Below are 22609 nucleotides of genomic sequence, written 5' to 3'. Positions count from 1 at the left end.
CAACACCGATGTATCGCTGTTAAACAGTGATTAATCGAAACCATAGCCGAATTCATCGAAGGTAAACTTTAGGTGAGACATTTTGGATCCTAAAACTCTTAATAATTTCTTAAGTTAGGACTCGAATATTGTCGCGTTTCTTTATTTCAAGTACCAATATAACATGGAGGATAGGGGGATAGGGAGTGCATAGTACAAGTTTTAAGGTTCCAAGAGACAAAGCCAGTTCCGCTTCCTTTGATGTTCGTGTAACTCTTATAGTTTTTGTATCTCTATTCAAATCGCCATGCTGGATTGAAAAGGGCAATATTCGACACTTTACAATGACCAACAGCAATACCATATAGAAAGCTAAAATGAGTTCCGACAGCTCAACATTTGACACGAGATTAAACGAGATAAGGAATTACCTGATCCGTGTATATATAAGACGATATCACTTTATGTTTTGAATTGTCAATGGTTTTATGTGACATTATATATAATACATAAGAAGTCTGTTGAAAACCCTGTATCTATTGATCATGTCTGTTCCTACAACCGTTACGTGGATCTTGTCACCTTCTATGACATTATAAATACAATTCAATTGAATACTAGTCACATAACCGGCTTGAGATTTCAGGTATTTAAATTGTTGACATTCCTGTTCTGTTCTTTGTTTTTCCTGATTAAGATGATTAACACACAGTAGCACATTACTGGGATTGTCTTTCACTAGGACGGTCATAGTCAATTCTACTTTGATTGTACCATTCTCTGTACATTCAATTTGAGATCTTTCTTTTTCTAGAGTAAATAAACTTTCGGTTATATTCTCTTTCTCCCAAATCATGGCATTTTGCTTTTTCGGATCGACGTTTTCAAGACTATCCTTCACGTCTAGATGAAACGATCCTTTATTATGTTTTTTACTTTCACAAAACGTAACCCATGTTACCATAATAAATAACAAAAACGGTTTTATGATCCTCATCAAATTTGAAATATCTTGGAAGTGTATATATCATTAACACAGTTTACACATTTACAATCTTCTCGGAATGCTGAAGTAAACACTTTGTTATATGTTATCCCATTTCACTTCTGTTTTATACCTGCAATAAAGTACAATTTATAGGTACTCAATACAGTCATTGTAAGACTTTCCATGATTGTGCAGATTTCAGTTAGGATAAATGAAAGTATGTGTAGGGTTAACTTGTAGGCCTTTATTCTAAAATTAAAAACTCCCATATCATTTTGTTATTTTTCAAAAGATGTTTATTGTCATTACTAGTTCGAAGCAAAATATGACTAACATAGGATAAGTTTAGTTTTAGGAAATACATAATTACGGTGATACGGTATGATATCCAATGATATCACTGTTCATCAGATATCAAATGACGTTAATATAAAAAAGGATATGACTTACGAAAAGGGGTCAAACTGGTCTCAGCTTTCCAATCGAAAATAGGCTAGGCATTGTCAATTCTACAACGAAAAGATGTGTATAAAACGTTTACACGATTTTTTATTAGTTGATATTTGATTGTAACTACCTTAAATGAACTAGAAGTACTCTCAGATCTGTGTCTTAAGTGTTTTTGTTAAATTCTTTTTGTGATTTGTATCTATATGATGAGATCATCCTTTTTTTATACTGTTATACCTCAGTTTAAAGTTTGGGCAAGGTTGAGTAAAACTGACCACAACAGACTAGTCATTGGTGTTCGCAAATCTTTTTTAATGGAGAAATACGTGCCAAATACGATTTAGCCAATTATGATGAGAAAACCCGTTGTGCTTTGAAATAATTCAAAATGGTGTAAATGTAATATAGTCAGTGGTTATTTAAATAATTTTTATTATGTAACTACAAAGTCAAGAAAGATTCTAAAGTTCGAATGTTCACGGACTGTCTTTCAAGTTTAATTGTTCGAATGTTCAATATCTCACACGGACACGTGATCGTATAGTGGTATAACTGTTCGTTCCTGTTGGAGTACTTTGGATATTTAGCGCATGAGTTCCAGCCTATCCACGAGGGGGGAGACCTTGGTAGAATCTCCGGTACCAATCTGTCCTCCTGTTCGAGTCCAAAGATGGATTTTATATAGTTCAGAGGGGCTATCCATCGGCTTTCAAAAATGGCCATAAATGTCAACAGTTGTAAAGAGTAGTCTAGCTATTAAGTAATACATGTACTAGGTTGGTCAGTTGACAATGTTATTAACATCTGCACAATGTAATTATATAACGTCAGCAAAATACATGAACGATAAATGTCTGCAAAGGTCAAATACAAGTACTTGGAATTGTATTAATTATGTAACTAGTAGATTGGAACACAAATTATGTTACATAAACAGGTGATTTACAGTTATTTACTGAATCAAATATAGCTGAGTACTAGGATTGTGATACTCTTTGTGATGAACCGTATCAAACATGAAAGGCCTATAATTTATTTCGCCTGACACATGTTTTGTCCTCATGAGATCTGATTTTCTGGCTAGTCGAACCTCCGGCTTATATTGCAATAAGGACTTCATATTCCATGCATTAAGCGACGAAACTGGGCATAAATACTAGACTGATATTTTTACGCCAGACCAGCGTTTCTTTTACAAAAGACTAATCATTGGTGCTAGAAAAACTTATTCGAAGGATAATTACTCAAGAAATACGATAAAGCCATCTATTCTTAATGGAAAGCTTAGAAAAACAGTAGGGTTTTGAAATAACTAAAAATGTTGTAAACAGATCATTTACAATCATTTACTTTATCATTGATATTTCAAGTAAATACTAAATAGCTGAGAGCTAGTAGAGACTAATATTTGTTTTATAAAATTACTTATTTTACTTTAATGAATTCTTTGTTCTTTCCAATGTTGTTGACATATTGACTTTGTACGACAATATTTACCATTTAATCATTTTAATCTATAATAGTCTCCTTAGATTCCATAAGTTGAAACTTTTAAATCAAATACAGTGGATGAAGAGGTTTACCGAAGAATATCAAAATCTAACTTATTCATTTTTAAATACATCAAAATGAAAGAAAACAACAAAACTTTAGGGAAATCGTATGCACTTATTTTTCAAAACCTTAATGAAATAAGATAAAACAAAATAAAGAAAAAAACATATACATTGTAGGAGAGGCAAAAGATACTAAAGAAGCAGTCAAACTCATAGATCTAAAATAAACTGGCAACAACGTGGCTTAAAAAGACAAACAGACCAATAATACCGTATAGTGGGTTATTTTCGCGGTGTGTAAAGTTTCGCTTATTTTCGCGGATAGAACGAAATCGCCAAAATAAATTCCGCCAATTTAAAACGGCACATTCAAAGGCATTCATAAGGTTTTGAAACCGCCAAAATAAAAACCGGCACAATATTTCGTATACCTTGTGCAATAAAAATCGCGAAATTTTACACCCGCGAAAATAAACCGCTATACGGTATCACACAATACACAATAAAAGACCTAAAGACTAAGCAACACGAACCCCAACAAAAACTGGGGGTAATATCAGGTTCTCTGGAAGGGTAAACAGATCCTGCTCTACATGTTGCACCTGTCATGTTGTTCATGATATTACAAACCCGGTCAAGGCTAATTCTGTAAGTCACATTCGTGAAAAGGGAAGAAGATTGTAGTTATGATATAAGGAACATATCCGATATCATCAGTGAAACGGATAGGCCATTACGGTCAACCAACTGATAGCTATATATATAGGGTCCGTAAAATTTACGAAGAGTTGATTTTAACTTCACCATTTAGAACTCTTGGTTTAATAGCAACCCTCTATCAAAGAAATCTGATAGGAAATACAAGCAGGGAATATCGTATTAGGAGATGTATACTCCGTATATAGGCACAGTTTGAATGTTGCTTCATAGTAATGAATCAATTAAGGATGTTCGCTGCTCAGTTTCAAAATAAATAACTTTTCATAAAACAAGTATGTATTGATAGGGAATAAATTGAGGAATCAAAAAATAAAAAAAAATATAGGGGTCAATGTGCTTGTTTTCGAGATATTAGCCATTGAAATTTTGGCGGGAAAATGTTCTCTCTTGATTTTTCATAGCTTTATCATTTACCAGTTAAAGATCTCAAATACTATTAAAAAATAAATAAAATTTTATAAGACTTTTACAAATGACTTTAATTGTACATATAAAAGATTTATAAAAAGAAAAATGGGGGTTCATGGGGATTTCTTTTAAGGCATTCAAATGGATAAAGCCAGAGGATTCCGAAAATCTGACAAAAGTCCAAAACATGACAAGCAGACATCCTTAAACAGAAATAAACGTCCGTCCGAGGAAGTTTATGGGGTTTCTTTACAAAAAACAATTACACCTATTGATGTATAAAGTAAGTATAAGATCTTCTTCCGTTACTAAATAAACAACTGGAGGTCATGCATTATTTATCAATGTTAATACAAAATTAAATAATGCATTCATAAATTAATGTTTACATTTACAAAATATCTATTCACAGCTAATGTCTTAAACTCAAATTATAGATTGTTAACTTTGACAGACTATTAAATGTAAAAGTTTATTTATTATATTAAATTTTCATACCTACGTATATAGTAATCCTGCTTATTCCATTCATTACGAAACAATGCTTTAAATAGTATTTGTTTCCATTCAGTTATTTAGACTGTTTTATATGAATAAACTAGAATGAACTAGACCACATTTCGTTAACTGTTGACTGGATTAAGCATGTTAGACGATGTGTCTGATTTATATTTAGCTGAAAATCCCCACATAATAAATTCCTACCCCTCGTCGTACTCTGAATATGTAGGTTCAAATAATAAAGAATTTAGAACATTTGTATTGTCAAGTAGCCTTATTGACGCAAACGTTATACTTAATGATTTTATTAAATGATATCTTATTTAATATCATATACACATACCACCCAATTCAATTTACTTTACTGTCATAGCTTGATTAATGAAAAAAGTATAAATGTCCAATTAGATAGAAAATACGAGGCATAATATAAAGTAAATCACCAAAAAAAACTATATATTCCAGATATGGCTAGGTTTTTCCAAAGCAGTGTAAATTTTTAATATTCATACATTATACTATGCATTTGGATGTAACACTTCAAAGGTACCAGGCTTTTAATTGTATATCCAAGTCTGACGTTTCGTCTTCCAAGACACATCATTGACATTCGGATAGAAAATAAGAAGGCTACTAATAAAATTAATGGTATCAATTGTCTTGCACCAGATGCGCATTTCGACAATACATGTCTCTTCAGTGATGCTCGTGGCCAAAATATTTGAAATCCAAAGCTTATATAAAAGATGAAGAGCTATAATCCAAAAGGTCCAAAAAGTATAGCAGAGGCATCGACCCAGTGATAGTAATAAAATTAACGGTAATACTAAGTAACATTTGCACATAATCATACTCAGTATGCTTGCTCACTATAAATCTATATTTGATAGATACTCTTATAACTCCAATAACCAACACTTTTACATAGTAATATGTTGGGGCCCTATATAGCTTGCTGTTCGGTGTTAGCCAAGGCTCCATGTTGAAGGCCGTACCTTGACCTATGATGGTTTACTGTTATAAATTGTTAATTGGATGGAGAGTTGTCTCACTTGCACTCATACCACATCTTCTTATTTCTATTTGATTAAACGTTGAAAAGGCAATAGTACTTTCCTGTTGTTCTTATCTCGTATATTGATTAGGACATGACAAATTAGGGTAACAAACCAATGTAAACAGATACCAGTTTTAACAGAAATATCATTCATAGAGAAATGTAAACAGATACCAGTTTCTACAGAAAATATCATCTATAAAAAATGTAAACAGATACCAGTTTCTACAGAAAATATCATCTATAAAAAATGTAAACAGATACCAGTTTCAACAGATCCCAGTTTTAACAGTAAATATCATTTATACAGATAACCAGACAGGGGATTCAGAACTTTGTAATATTGGGAAAACATTCCTTAATATCGAAAGTAATTTTGAATTTTGAATGACGATCAAAAGGTCAGAAAGGTAGTGATAATAGGGAATGAAGGCAAACATTATATACAACTTATCGAGGAGATGGGCCTAGGTGTAGTTAGTCAAATATAGTTTTGGAGTTCAGTATATCCATCTCATTTAAATTACATTTCTATAATACTAAAATAACGAGGTCCAATTTATCAGCCGCCATTGGGTAAAAACGACATATCAAAGAATTCAACTTTATATAATGCTAATATAGGACAATGGTGTTGATTAAAAATGACACCACTCCAGACCCTTTTGTTTTTCGTATAATTAATATAGTCAATAATTAATAAGTTCCGGGTCGAATCCGATACCGATTAATAGTTTATTCACCTGTTACCTATTACCTTATCTGTACGTTCTGCATCTGACAGGGGCACCACTTAACGGTGTATGTAGGATTTTGGTATATTCATGGGTCATAATCACGGGGTTGACCCTACTAAATTCAATCATTGTCACATTGTTCCCTATTGTAGTATTTTAATCAGTATGATTTCTAAGATGACAGTACGAATACTAAAAATATTGGACTTAAAATAAGGCGTATAGGTACAGTTTTCAATTTGATATCCGGCATGACGTAAAACAGCGAATCAAAGAATTCAACTGTATTTATAACTAATATAGGACAATGCTGTTGATTAAAAAATACTTCATTCCAGGCCCTTTTGTTTTCCAAATAATTAATATTACCAATAATTGATAGGTTCCAGTGCATCGTAATGAATTAATCAGATGACAATACTAATACTAAAATAAGGCTTACGCATAGTTATATACTTTTATTCAGTCACCGACCCGCGATATCACGAGTGTGTTCTAGTAAAGTATAAAGTTCTACAGTTCAGTTTTTATAAATTAGTAAAATCATCTGGCGGACTTTTGAGTTGAGCAGACACGAGGCAGTCGGCAGCAGACGATTGAATGACACCTTTGTAACCTTGGCATCCGTACAGTAAAAATATGCCTCCAAAACATATTGCTTTAATATTACGTTTTGTGTCAGTATTTCAGACTAACTCATATGCAAGTTTCCGGACATTTTTGTACCAATTAGTTTTATTAATAATGATCTATCGTTAATTAAACTCCTTGCCATTTTACATATTCAAATCTTTAAAACATGTTTTTGTTAATCTAGTTATATGACACTGAGATAACTGTCGGCCTTGATTTCTTTATTATGTAATATTGACTCCCTGCTAGTAACAATGTGATCTTAATCTAAAATTATAAATGATTATATTTACCATTCTTACCGACGTAGGTAGATACAATAGCTTTGAAAGTCACAAAAAATATCCCTTCTTGGAAATTTAAACTTCCGTCTATAAATCTTGGTCAAGTATGTATTATCAGCTCCTAATATTAAGTCACATAAGGTATGCATATATTCTATCCTAATTCAATCAATGAAAATTTATCGCAGAAGATAATGGTTTACCGACCAAAGGATATAGTAAAAACTTTATGAACAGATGTTTTAACACACGTGGTCTTTAGATAAACCTGTGATTGTCTCATACCACCACTTTAGGTACCAGTCTTGTATTAAACTCCAGTTTCCGGTGCATGTCAAATAAAATTGAGAATGGAAATGGGGAATGTGCCAAAGAGACAACAACCCGACCATAGAAAAAAACAACAGCAGAAGGTCACCAACAGGTCTTCAATGTAGCGAGAAATTCCCGCACCCGGAGGCGTCCTTCAACTGGCCCCTAAACAAATATATACTAGTTCAGTGATAATGAACGCCATACTAATTTCCAAATTGTACACAAGAAACTAAAATTAAAATAATACAAGACTAACAAAGACCAGAGGCTCCTGACTTGGAACAGACGCAAAAATGCGGCGGGGCTAAACATGTTTGTGAGATCTCAACCCTCCCCCTATACCTCTAGCCAATGTAGAAAATTAAACGCATAACAATACGCACATTAAAATTCAGTTCAAGAGAAGTCCGAGTCTGATGTCAGAAGATGTAACCAAAGAAAATAAACAAAATGACAATAATACATAAATAACAACAGACTACTAGCAGTTAACTGACATGCCAGCTCCAGACTTCAATTAAACTGACTGAAAGATTATGATTTCATCATATGAACATCAGGCACAATCCGTCCCGTTAAGGGTTTAGTATCATACCATCATAACATATATGAGAAGAACATAACCCGTGTCATTCCAACAACTGGTTTTTGAATAAATGTGTTTAGTTCCGATGCAAAGACCCTATAAGTGAATCAATATTAACGCCAAAATATGCAATCTTTAATGACCTGACAACAGTATCGTAACTATATCCCTTCTTAATAAGTCTATTCAAAGGTTTTGTTAGTTTTTGAGGTGAATACTGACACCTTTGTGCTTTATAAAGAATATTTCCATAAAAAATTGGATGTGAAATACCTGAACGTATAAGAAGTTTGCATGTTGAGCTATATTTACGAATGATGTCCTTATACCGATGATAAAAATTAGTAAATGTTTTGACTAGTTTGTGATATCGAAAACCCTGGTGTACTAATTTTTCAGTAATACATAAATTTCTCTCGTTAAAATCTAAAACATTGTTACATACACGAGCGAATCGTACAAGTTGAGATATATAAACACCGTAATATGGTGACAAGGGAACGTCACCATCTAAAAATGGATAATTAACGATAGGAAATGAAAAATCATCTCTTTTATCATAAATTTTAGTATTCAGCTTTCCGTTAGTGATATAGATAACAAGATCGAGGAAAGGGCAGTGATCGTTGTTAGTTTTAGCTTTATTTAAAGTAAGTTCAACAGGATAACTAACTTTTTAATTTTAGACTGTTATTGAAAAATTTAATATCATTATATGTATTATGAATTAATTATATAATTATGTATCACAATATATGCTTGGTGTATTTTCAGATGAAATAAAAATAAATTACAAAAAAAAGTTCAACAGGATAAATTTCTTTGATATACATACTGAAGTCGTCATTAAACATGGATGAAACAAAATAGTGCATATTTTCTGAATTTTTCTGAATTCGTTTTTTCTGTTTGATTATAGGTTTGTGCTGGATTGAAACATATATATAGACTTTAAAAAAATCTTGCATCTTTTGGGGGATATCAATCCAGGACAGTGGAAGGATATCATGTTTACTGGAAGTGGTGCGGCCTAGTAAAAAAAGCAAACAGAAAGAAGAAAACAAATGTTTTGGGTTCAGGGTTACGTAAATTTTTATTCTTCGTGGCGAGACCCACTTTTTTTCGATCAAATCACAATTTCACCTTTATACATACATGATATGAACATGATTTTTTGTTCTATGTAGCTTTTTTATTTTTTTAATTTCAAAGATCAGCTGTTTTACATGTAAGCCTAAGGAGCAGTCAATTACGAAACTGCAACCTTTACGTTCAGGTTATTGATAATGATATGTTTTGTGTTGATCGTCACGGGTAGTTGTCGATAAGTCTTGATACCAGAAGTGTAACCTATTCGTATGTATTTATGCCAGTTACTAGTATTTTATTTCTTAACTGTTTTTCCATTATTTTATATCAAACATTGTTATATATTTGCTTGTAATATCAATATACAAAGATTTTTTTACATGGGGACATTCAATACAAATTTAAGTTGACAGTAGATTACTGACGTTCAAAATTCATTAATCCATTACGAACATATATATAATTGTATCAAAGTTTAACTAAGGAAATCGCATCAAAAAGTAGTGAGACAATCCACGTCCATATTGGCGTCCTCTCCTTTACATGCATTATCCGTCATTCGAATCAAAGCTCAATAAAACATATCTGTATCGAAAATAACTCACCATCTGTAATAAATTTGCAGACCAGCTGACAACTATTCTAAAGATCCAAAACAACGAAAACTTATTTCTTATGAATTAAAACACAGATAAATCGTATCGATCGACAGTTCATTTCAATTGTTCTTTCTAATTATTTCTTTGAAGCAGTCTTTGTGAAAGGAGCAAAATTCATGTAAACTGGAGTTCATCTAGACTAAACATGAATGAGTTCAAACGCCTAACAATGGAAGAAAAGAAGAGTCGACTATCGGAGTTTATGTCATTTTGTAATGTATTTTAATTCGTAGTCGCCCATGTATTGCAATACTGAGGGAAAGACCTTATAGTTTAACAATTATCCTTGATTCATGTTATCCGGGTATGTGAGATGCAATCACTCACTGTCACGTTGGTCATTGAATGACAGGTCATTATTGATATGTCTGATGTTAATATCAAAGAACTTGTAAGATGTTGGAATCTTTTTCACACAAATCAGTAAAACCAGACAAAATTCACTTATTGAATGAAAAAAGTGTGTTTAACGATAATTTAAAAATAAAAGTAAATTAACAAAAACATCACACTTCGAGAATTCTAAACGAAAGGCTCTATGTAAATGGCAAAAGCTCATGCACATCAAACGAATGGATAACAACTATCATATGCATCCGAATATCTCTTTTATAATTCATTGGAAAAGGGAAATTAATTAATTAAAATAAAGATACAGTACATGTTTGATAATTTATAGTTATATCTCATGTATTGTTTGTTCACCGAAATTGATTTGAACATGTATTTTAAGACCTTGACATCAAAATGTACACAACTAAAATGTAGCAAGTTTACACTTATGGTGTAAGATAAGGGCTCTCAAAATTTTGCTAATTTGAAAGCATGCCTTCCTCACTCTAATCTTAAACAATCATTACGTACTACATGTACTAAGTTATGCGAGATTAAAGGAGATTTATGATAAAAACAAGTTAAGTATGGTCAAAACTAGAATGTTGTCATGAACAACATGTCGGCTATTATAAGTTGATCAGCGTTTACTTACTCATTATGATCACATGAAATCACCCAAGTTTTCCATTTCGGGTTGTGTTGCTATTTGGTTAAAGGGGTTTTTAAAGTCATCTGACGTGGACCTGCCGCCTCTTTATAATCAGCTTGTTCAACTAATACTCTACATTCATTCTCGTTTGTCAAATAAATCTTAACCATAATTTTTCACTTTTTTTAAATTTAAATAAATGAAATGAAAGTATTTTTATCGGACAATTATAACATTGTCTGAAGGCTGGATTGAGACCATAAAGCTATGTATATTTACATAGCATTATGGTAGGGTTTTTTTCTTGAAAAATTAATTTTAACAATAATGTCACTCGATCTTCAATTTAATGTTGCCGAATGCAATATAAAATTTCAAAGTTAACAAGTAAATATCACACTTACCATGCTCTCTACCAGAAACGAGTCAGCGAAATACAAACTGTGATTTAACAGGTAAACTATTTTTAGAATACAATCATTTTAAAGTTATTTTTGTAAAGACAAAAATAAAAATTTGAATTTTGTTTATTGCATTTTTAAAATCTTTAAATAAAGTATGAATTAATAAAAAGAGCAGCGAAAGATACCAGAGGGACAAATCAAAACACAAAATAAACTGACAACGCCATGGCTAAAAATGAAAAAGACAAACGGACAAACAATAGTACACAGTCACAACATAAAAAATAAAGACTAAGCAACACGAACCCAACCAAACACTATGGTTAATCTCATATGCTCTGGTAGTTTCAGCTGATCCTACTCCACATGTTGCACTCATCGTATAAAGTAAGGTACATCGCTATCAAGAATTACTTCAAACCTTAATAACATTCTGTCACAGATAAATCTAATTAGTATTAAGTTTAGCTATATACTAGAGGCTCCAAGGCGCCTGTGTCGCTCACCTAATATGTTTGTTTAACATTGAAGCATTAAATAATCAACCATTAGGATTTTGCTTAAGCTTCAGAGATATATGCAAAAACAGCATTTACCCCCAATGTGCTCCTTTTAGCCTCATGGATTTGGCTATACTTTTTTGGAACTTTTGGATTATAGCTCTACATCTTTTATATAAGCTTTGGATTTTACATATTTTGGCCACGAGCATCACTGAAGAGACATTATATGTCGAAATGCGCATCTGGTGCAGAAAAATTGGTACCGTTAATGTTATTAGCCATGTCGGCCATGTTGGTTGGCAGGTGGGGTAATTGTACACATGTTTAACATCATGTCAGATTTACTCTATGTTTATTTATTTTTTGCTATTACGGCCTGATAGCCGGCAGGCGATGGTTTGGGGCACCTTTTTTTAGACTAAATACCCAAATAATGATTATGTCAAAAAGAGGCGAAATATATCAAAGAGATATTCCAATTATACGTTATAAACTATCCAACAATGCCATGATAAAAAGTGAAATATAGTCTATTTAATGATAATGTAATTATGAAAATGAATTATTTTAACAGATTAACTCGTTCAATTTTAGTTGATAGCTTCAAATCATGCAGATTTTAGATTCAAAGGAATTAATTTAATTATATCAATACCTAAGAACTGGCTTCAATTGGTCCAATTATAATTATTTAAAAGTCCGATAAGTAACATGCACACCTTGTCACCTTTAGTTCCACACGTTCGTTATCATTGTCAACAAATATGATTACGTCAAACTAAAGCTTTGTATTACAATTATCTTTAATCTAAGAAAGAAAATAAAATTATTAGAAAGGCTAACACTTTGCTATCACGTAAGATTTGAATTCAGATGTGTGTAGCTTTTTTTAAAATTATAATCTTACTTTTGCATACTATGCATGACTTTCAAGTCATTAAGTGTACAAAAATGTATTCTATTCTTAGTTGCTTTTAAACTTGAATTGTGATGAAACTTTAAAGGTGAATATAGGTTGAAAATTGTAACGCAGGATGATATCGTACTTATTGTATAGAAAATCGGTTTCTTCTGTAATATGTCTTTACGATATAACACCATACATTAACGATGTGTCATCTCTTTGATACAAGGTGGCTTAGATCTTTATGGTTGATGAAATAGTATCAATCATTAACATTAATTTAACAACTACAATAAAGTGTTATAGGATACATGACTAATGTATGTAGATTAATGTATCTTTTCTGAATATTTTGCAACGTTTAAAAATGCTTTTGTTGTCAATTTTATGTGATTCATGTTAGGTTGAATCGAAATAAAAGAAATCGCAGAGTACACAGCAAAAAGTGACACGCATGTTCTACGCATGTGAAAAAAAACATGCGTGAAACATACGTTTTTTGTGTTTTTAACGCATGTTTTTTTTCAGCATGCGTATAACAGGTGTTGAATAACATATGTTTAACATGTGTTACAAAACACATGTAAAATATCATATGTGTAAAACATGTGTTTTTTCATACACATGTAAAATAGATATTTTACGCATGTTTTACATATATATTACTGTAAAAGGTAATTTTGAATACTTTTTTTCCACCATATTTATTTTTAATTTTTGTTTCAAATATTTGAGAATAAAATTGTATAATTGAGAGTAGTAGGGAGTGAGGAGTTTGATGCACCACCAAAACACAGGGCGCTAGGGCGCTGACGTCATATGCGCATGCCCCGCCCCAATATGATATATGGGCATATACTAGCCCTAATGACGTCAGCGGAAGTAAGGAAGATGAATCACGACGGATGGACGCCGGTCATATTTGGTCATGACGCAACCATGAATCATCAGGATGCAAGATCGGGACATGACTCACTACATGACGATACCATGATGTACGTATGAAAATTCGAGAAGTATTTTTTCTGTTCGTTATGATGTTTTATGCAACCACAAAAACGCAAGGCGCTAAGGCGCTGACGTCATATGAACAGTATGACTCACGTAGATCTTTGCCAATTCTAGTATGAAGGGCTATATATCAAAACGGAAGCACCAGATGTCGGATTATGACTCTTGGACCACCATATGATGAATTCCATATATGGAAAGCGACCACAATACCCTATGACCATATATGGAAATTATGACCAAATTTGGTAAGAACCTTATTTTCACTCAAAATAAATATACATGACCATATATGGAAATCGACAAAACAACCTATGACCATATATGGAAATCATGACCAAATTTGGTAAAAACCTGATTTCCGTTGAAAAATCAAAATAAAAAACATGACCATATATGAAAACCGACCAGATACCCTATGATCATGTATGGAAATGATGACCAAATTTGGAAAAAAACTTTTATTTTCACCTAAAAATCAAAATAAACATATATGACCATATATGGACAGCAGGTCACGTGATCGTATCGAGGAGTTTTAACTCTGGTACAAAACAAGGGAAGCAACTCTGTATATATATCTCTCGTGGAGTGACAATTCAACGAGGCAAGGTCACGTGATCGTATCGAGGAACTCTGATACAAAAAAGGGAAGCAACTCTTCATGATGTGCACATCAATCACCGATTAATCGTATCGTGTTCGGGGCAAATAGAAAAAATACCAACGCAGATGTCAGTTTCATATATATTTATTACATTCATTCGTACAATGCAAGCAGTTCGTCGTCGTTACTCATCAAGTCTCTAGACGAAAAATCTTTCACAATGTCTTCCATGCTAATGTTTCTATATCTCATCTTCACGAAATGTACACAATAGAGTCCGCACGAATCGGATGATCCCGGTTGCACTTGAGTCGTACTGAATCTGTATTGAGGTCCATTGACGATGAGCACGTTCCTGAAGCGACGAAGGTAATACTCCGAAGAACGTCCGAACGAATCGAAAAATTCGACGGGTCCCTCTCGCGGGAAGTGGAACGCCACCCTGTGAATGCCCTTGCCGTCGCAGTCGTCCGTGTTGACGACGAAACTGCGGGGCCTGTTCGAGACTTCATCCGGCAGTTCATCGGCACAACACACGGTCGCCGGCAGGTCTTCGAGATAACACTCCAGTTCGTATCCGTAGGTTCCCTCCACGCCGTCGTCTTCCGTTCTGCATCGTTTGGCGGATGGTTCGTCGCCACAGTCCCTTTCTTGATGGATCTCGAGTCCCCGGGCGTGCGCAAATACCAGTCCGCATGCGCGGCAAGCCATCAGGTCCGATTCGCTTCCGACGTCTTCTTCCCCGAGTTCCATGGTGGTCGTTTCGCTTCCGGTGGAATCGACGTCTTCGTCTTCGGCTTCGGCGTCGTCCTCGCCTCCGCCCAAGACGTCGCTACGTAATCTCAAGTGTTCGGGTGTAGTGGCCTTCAGATCCACCAGAAGGTATCCGAAGGGTCTCTTCGTGGCCTCTCGGAACGTTTGCATCAAGAGGTGTCTCTGACTCGGATACATCTGTCTACCTAGCGTGGCGACGGGCTGGCGATCGACTGGATTGTCGAAGAGAACCAGGTAGTGACAGTTTCTCCTCTGAGTCGGATCCTTCCCGAAATACAGGTTCTGATTCACAGCCACCACCGACAGGTTCCGATGATGCGATCCTTCCGTGAAAAAGTCGTTGATGCGACGGTCTTTGGCTGTTGTACAAATTAATCACAAAGTATTTGTTTTAAGTACATTTGATCACAGTTTGATTGGCAATAATATATCCAAAGCCAGTATCGTTTAATATTGCTTCTATACAATTTACCCATTCAAAGGTTTATAAAAAGTTTGAACATAAAGACATCATTAAGATAAAGAAAAATACAAACAGTTACTAAAAAGAAATTGCTTTTTTGAATGGTTGATACTTCTTTTTTTTTTTTCTTTGCTATACTTTCAATAAATAAAAGATGAAAACCTTAAAAACATTTTTATAATATTTAAAATATTTAGATTTTAATTTGTAATTTAATCTGTGTATTTCTGGAGACAGACGCCAATCTCTGGTTTTAGTATTCTCTGATTGTATATCCAACATTTTAACATTATAAATTAACAAATTATCTCCCCTCTATAAAGTAAAATATATTATCATAAAGGTGTGCTTTATTTCCTATTTTAGAATATTGAAATTTTTTGTTTGATATCTAAAATAAATTTAATTGAATTAGAATAACATTACAACAATTGAACTATATAAAATATCTGTAGCTTATTTAAATCATAATAAGGCACACAGCTTCCTTTTTTACTGTACAGTTGTACAAAAATTAATACATTACAAAACAAAACTTTTTTTATGGATCAAATGTAACATGAGATTAGAAAATTACCCCCATTGTTTTAACTAAGAAATGACTTTAATATTTTTCCTGTCTATTCAAAATCACTTCAAAAATGTGGTGCACACTGCACACTGAATAACCATCATTCCTTATAATTTTATCATAAATTCTGGAGTAAGCTGGAGTAAATCATGAAAAAATGTTAAGAAGTGTTGCATACAAAATTTAATTACTTATTTATATATAATAGGTCATACAATTAATATTAGATAAAATAAAGACCAACCATTTTAAAATATTTACTTTAGGTCATGTTGACAGGAAACATAAAAGTCGTTTATAAGAACAAAAGGTTATCAAATGTACCATGATAACAATTTATTACGCCAGACGCGTGTTTCATCTACATAAGACTCATCAATGACGTTCATATCAAAACAGTTAAAAAGCCAAACAAGTACAAAGTTGAAGAGCATTGAGGACCCAAAATTCAAAGAAGTTGTGCCAAATATGGCTGGCTAAGGTAATCTACTCCCGGGATAAGAAAATCCTTAGTTTTTCGAAAAATTCAAAGTTTTGTAAACAGGAAATTTATAAAAATTACCATATAATTGATATTCATGTCAACACCGTAGTGCTGGCTGCTGGGCTGGTGATACCCTCGAGGACACAACGTCCACCAGCAGTGGCAATTTATATCTTGATATTTATCATAGAAACATTATTGACGATGATATTTGATTTCAATTATTTATTGGGTTATCCATTACCTGATAAAAGAATGAAAGGTACCTGTTCAATTCTCGTAAAAAAAACAAATCTAGGAACCAAACTAAAACTTATCGAAATGTATGAACTCCATATTACACTACACAGACACTACATACATTTCCTTCTATAGTAATATTAAATCATTTGAGGTATGCTGAATTCATGGTTTGTAGGTAATTCTTTATGAGGTACAAAGAAGGATAACATATCAATATTGAATTACGAAAGTTTACTATACTGATAATATTAATATATTGATGGTAAAAGACGACACAGCTGCATATTGTTAATTTTGTCAAATGCCTTAACAGATATGTGGTCTGTACATGGTGTGTGAGGTCCCTGTCCTAAGATGTCAGTTTATTTTCGATCTATGAGTTTGACTGTCCCTCTGTCATCTTTCGCCCCTCTTTCATACAATTAAGAGGTTTAACTAGCTATAAAACCAGGTTTAATCCACCATTTTTACATCAGAAAATGATTGTGTCAAGTCAGGAACATGACAATTGTTATCTATTTGTTTGATGAGTTGGAGCTTTTGATTTTGCTATTTGGTGAGGGACTTCCCGTTTTGAATTTTCCTCGGAGTTCAGTATTTTTGTGATTTTACATTTTACTGTTACAGAAATTGTTACAACAACACAAATTGATCAAACATTAGTTATACGGTCAGCATTGCTTGATCGAAACGACGTGTTGGTGTTTCAGCTCACAAGCGGTCTTAGATCATAAGTAGTCTTAACTGTTGTTTCTGATTGTGTTCTTTATCCGATTCTCACATGTTGACTGGGTGTGGGTCCTCTCGGAGAGATATGAAGCATGTCATAGCAATGCAAGCAAATCCTGACAAATTTCAAGTTTTGGCTGTTGACAAAAAGACCTTTCAAAAGAACCCATCTATACATATTCAAAATTCGAACCTTACATGTGAAAAAACAGTAAAATTATTAGGCATAGAAATAGACTACCAGGTAAATTTTGATGTTCATATCAGCTCAAACTGTAGGAAGGCATCACAACAATTAAATGTTTTAAAACGTTTATGCTTAGTTTTGGATAGACTTAGTGAACTTACTATATTTCATACTTTTATTCTTAGTAATCTTAATTTTTGCCCTTTGGCATGGCATTTTTGCACTGAGAAAAATTCCAAAAAACTAGAAAAGGTGCAGGAAATAGCACTCCGTTTTGTATATGAGGATTTAACCAGCTCCTACGAGGACCTCTTACTTAAAGCAAAGGTGCCCTCCTTGCAGATCAGACGGATAAGAACAATGGCTCTAGAAACTTTTAAAATTATTAACAACATAGCTACTGTGTGCTTACAAAATTTGGTGAATGTCAAAAAATCTAAATATTCTTTCAGGTATGTAAATATTCTTGAAATTCCACAGGTAAAGTCAACCCGGTAAAAAAAATCGTTCAAATTTGCTGCTGCTACTTTATGGAACAGCCTTCCAAACCATTTCAGGACTGAACAGTGTTTCACATTTTAAAAAGTCTTGTTCAGTCTTGGAAAAGTTTGGAATGTCGCTGTTCTGCTTGAAGATAATTCTTCAGCTGTTTATTATTTATGCTGCTTTTGGTTGCTCTGGTCTAGCATGTTTTTACTTCATTCCATATATTGCATGCTATGTATGTGAGATTTCAACTTTGTATTACAGGTTGTTTTATATGTCTAAATTAATGCACTGTTTTTATGTTATTTGTATGTTTTTATATTCGGTCAAAAGCTCCTTAGAGTTTTCTTATCTTATCTTATCTTATCTTATCTTATCTTATCTTATCTATCTTATCTTATCTTATCTTATCTTATCTTATCTTATGTCGACAATCCGTTTCAAATACGCTACTTTTGGAGTTCATGTAAATCCTTTTTTTTTGTTAATAAGCTTGGTAAACTCTTTTAAATCGAAATTTCAACATCTTCTTACTACTGTTGTTTTGATATAGTTACTTATATGTCTTAATTGATGAAATCTAAACCGAAATTATCGTGTACCTATCGTACCATATGTTTTATTAAAGTTATATTTAGTAGTACCAACTTAACTCTTTGGTATTTCTTAATGGGATGTACAACCACTGATCCAGTGGTGCCACTTTGTGTTGACGTTTCGTCTTCTAGGCATTACCAACACTTTTTGTTTGCACATTTTTTTATTATTCTTAATTTCAAGAATGTAGCATTTTAACATTCCAAGCAAATGATTAATGAATAAGTGAAGAGCTCTACGATCAAAGATTTTTTTTTATCAAATAATTCATAATTTGTTTTTATCTAACATTTCTCTTTTAAAAATAAGGCTGAAGGGACCACTGATAAATCGCTAAATGTTCAAGTGAATGGTCTTATTGTGTCCTTCCGAGAACGTTATCTCCATTAAACACTATATCGATATTTCTTTCTTTATTAAAAACCTTGATTTCGTAAAAAGATAAAGGTTAGGACAAACTGATTCAAACACATTTGTTTACAGTCTAGTAATCTTATACTGTATCTTGTAAAAGTGTTGCATTGCTTGTTATATGTTGCAAAAGCTTTATGTTTCATGCATATAGATAATGTTATCTGATCATATATAGGATATCTCTTGTTAAAATTGCATCTTGTGTCCTGGTAAAATTGTAATTTTAAACAAAAAAAGATATCTCAAATATCCATTTTTCATCAATCTGACATTATAACGCGGTTTTTTTTGTCCTCTATTTTACAAAACAATTGTACTAGTTGAAAGATTGTGTTATTTTAAGCTTGAGTATCTTATGTTCCTGTACAGTTACTTGTACTTTCTGTTAATTGACTTATTGGCATGGTGCAAAAATGGATACTTACACCAAGGGGGTATCCGAATTAAAACTGCATGCTATTTCATATACCATGATAATATCGTTTATGTACTAAGTGTTCATTTAGGAAAGAAAAGATTGTGTCAAAAAGAAAATCGAAACCTATAGAATGAATGGGTGCGATATGACATAAGATGACTATGCATATGTTAAAAACTCAGGTATTTTATTGTTGAAAACTAAAGGTTGACTCGGTTTGTCTCTTGATTTTGTAATTTTTGGATTAGATTTGCAATGACTTTTAATCCCTCGTCTGTTATTGATAACAGATAGTTTTAACATTATTGTATTGTTTTAAATCTACAAGGGTGTCTTTTACGTGCAAGAGTTATGGTTCTATCTTAACACGTGTCAGCGATTTATCATCTCCTTTCAACGGACTATATTCGTTTCTCAAGACCATACTCGCAAATAACATTATTGTTTAAACAGTGTTATAAACATAATGTCCCGTTTACACTAAAACATTTCCATGATCCGAGAAATTTGGGTCAAATCCCTAAAGTTGTATATGTATAAACTTTTTACTTTAAAATGTCATCATGTCAGTTGTTTCACGTTACTAATTACAAAAAATACTTGTAATCAAAAGGTGGACCGGTCTTTTGCAAACGATAATGCAACTTCTATCTTTGTTGGGGGATAGGCAAAGACACAGGAAAATAATACGTTATTAATTTTATGCGTTAAATCATTTAAACTTTTAAGAATTATATCGTAAAATTCACGTTCCCCTATCAAAGATATATTGTGAAACTTCTAATATTTCTTTGTATATTTATTGATGTATAACATATTGCATGTACGTACCGCAGTGATTCAAACAATATTTCGTATATAATAAAATTTTATGCGATTTTCATAGGTTTAGCTTGCCATGAAACCATATTAATCCACCATTTTCTACATAAGAAAAAGCCTATACCAAATCAGGAATATGGCAGTTGTTATCCATTCGTTTGATACGTTAGAGCTTTTGAATTTTGCCATTTGATTAGGGAATTTCGGTTTATAATTTTCCACGGAGTTCAGTATTTTTATGATTTTTCTTTTTTGTCTTGCAGTACGTTCTTCGTTAGATTTTTTGTGTTTGATTATGGGTATATTAATAAGGAGTCGAGTGTCCTAATGATAAACCTCATGGTTCATCTTCCAAATTTAATTGCTATCTTATCCAATGCAAGGGGGATAATCCATACTTGTATTGAGATATATTTCGTTAACCCACTTATCCTATTAAATCATAGATTGAATCATCTATACTTTTCTATTCTGTATCTTGAAATATCACACTCATTTTAAACGATGATATTCGGTAAATCTTTGGGATTGAAGAATGAATTTATATTAGGTGATAAATTGAGGTTAGAATATCAACATATATGTTCACCTTATCATTTTCATACCATTTATAGCAGAAATATTTCAATTGTAACAGCATTTGAATTTTATACAAATAACGTGGACGGATTTAAAAAATGAATGTAATTAAAACCTAAACATATGTACTTTCTCTGCCTTTTACGATCTTTTTAATAGAATCTTACAAGTCTATCTCACTAATTGAAAATTTATTGTGCCTCAACAAGTTATATTGTCTATGATTATCAAATGTAATTCAACTATAGTTTTCAATGAAATAGTCTTTTCATCAAAATTCGAAATTCTGTCAAACTACGTATATTAATCTAAGAATTAGTCAATATGGTGGAAGATAACATTATTGAAACGTTTTTCATTATTGTATTTTCTAACGAATATGTAACATCAGCTGTAAAACTGTTTTAGTGTCCTCAGTGCTCTTCAATTTCGTACTATACATGCTATATGTTTGGACTTTTAATTTTTTTATTAGAATCGAGCGTCACTGAAGAGTCTTTCGTAGACAAAATGCACGTATGGAGTACAAAAGTTTAAACCTGGTATATAAGGTCACAACTTTTACGTAGTATCTATCTCTTTATATACACAGTGACTCTCACTACTTATATGCATTATTTATCCCCAGTATTATGGCTTATGAATGAAAATACTCATCAATAGGCATTATCATAGCATTTAAATAAATAAATATACGATTATGAGATACATGTACTTACCTTTAATCTTCTATCTCAAAGATAAACAGTGATTGTGCAGAACTACACGTTTCACAGGTGTACCAGGTAGAATTGAATCTATTTTGTAAGGTGACGCAATCAACTATTTAAAGTCAAGAAAATACCAGAACAAAAATAGACTATTTACAAGACAAAAAAATCGTTCATTAGAAAAAACCTATTTAGATGAACAAATATAGATTTACGTATATACATGTACTTTACAAAACAAAAGAGTGTTATTTATTCTTCAATTGTTCATTCAAAATATTTACCAATTATTTATCATTTGTCAATAACAAATTGTTAGGTTGCAATTTAAAATAGTTATCAAAGGTACCAACAAAAATCATAAAATTCAAATTTCACAATTAGCTGATGATACTACTTTATTTCTCAGTAATAAGAAAGAAATCAAAGCTGCTATGAATGAAATAGAAATTTTTGGATCATTTTCTGGGTTAACTTTGAATAAAAATAAAACAGAGGGTATATGGATAGGAAAACTGAAAAATAGTAAAGATAAGGTAGCTGGGATTAATTGGACAAACAAACCAGTCAAAGCATTGGGTATATATTTTGGTCATAACAGAGAAGAATGTGAAAAATTAAACTGGGAGAATAAAATTGAGAAAATGAATAAACTATTTCATTTATGGGGGAAACGTAATTTAACTTTAATCGGGAAAAAACATTAGTTTTACCACTTTTTACATTTTTGGCAAGTGCCTGTACAGTTCCAGAGAA

The 22609-nt window shown here is 32.5% G+C and overlaps 1 long non-coding RNA gene across 4 annotated transcripts; it reads right to left on the bottom strand.

Moving 5' to 3' along the window:
- Window positions 1-440: 440 nt before the first annotated feature.
- Window positions 441-21959, bottom strand: LOC139493091 (uncharacterized). Of its 4 annotated transcripts, none has more exons than XR_011656904.1 (3): window positions 21863-21959; window positions 1418-1476; window positions 441-1097 (listed from the first exon to the last, which is right to left on the bottom strand). It is a non-coding gene; the product is annotated as an uncharacterized lncRNA (long non-coding RNA). The 4 variants fall into 4 exon arrangements; XR_011656906.1 differs by lacking the exon at window positions 21863-21959 and adding an exon at window positions 11352-11406; XR_011656905.1 differs by lacking the exon at window positions 21863-21959 and adding an exon at window positions 7323-7601.
- Between the last annotated feature and the right edge of the window lie 650 nt (window positions 21960-22609).

The sequence above is a fragment of the Mytilus edulis genome, chromosome 10 (assembly GCF_963676685.1).
Source record: "Mytilus edulis chromosome 10, xbMytEdul2.2, whole genome shotgun sequence".
NCBI lineage: Eukaryota > Metazoa > Mollusca > Bivalvia > Mytilida > Mytilidae > Mytilus > Mytilus edulis.
This window is presented reverse-complemented; position numbering and strand designations above follow the sequence as displayed.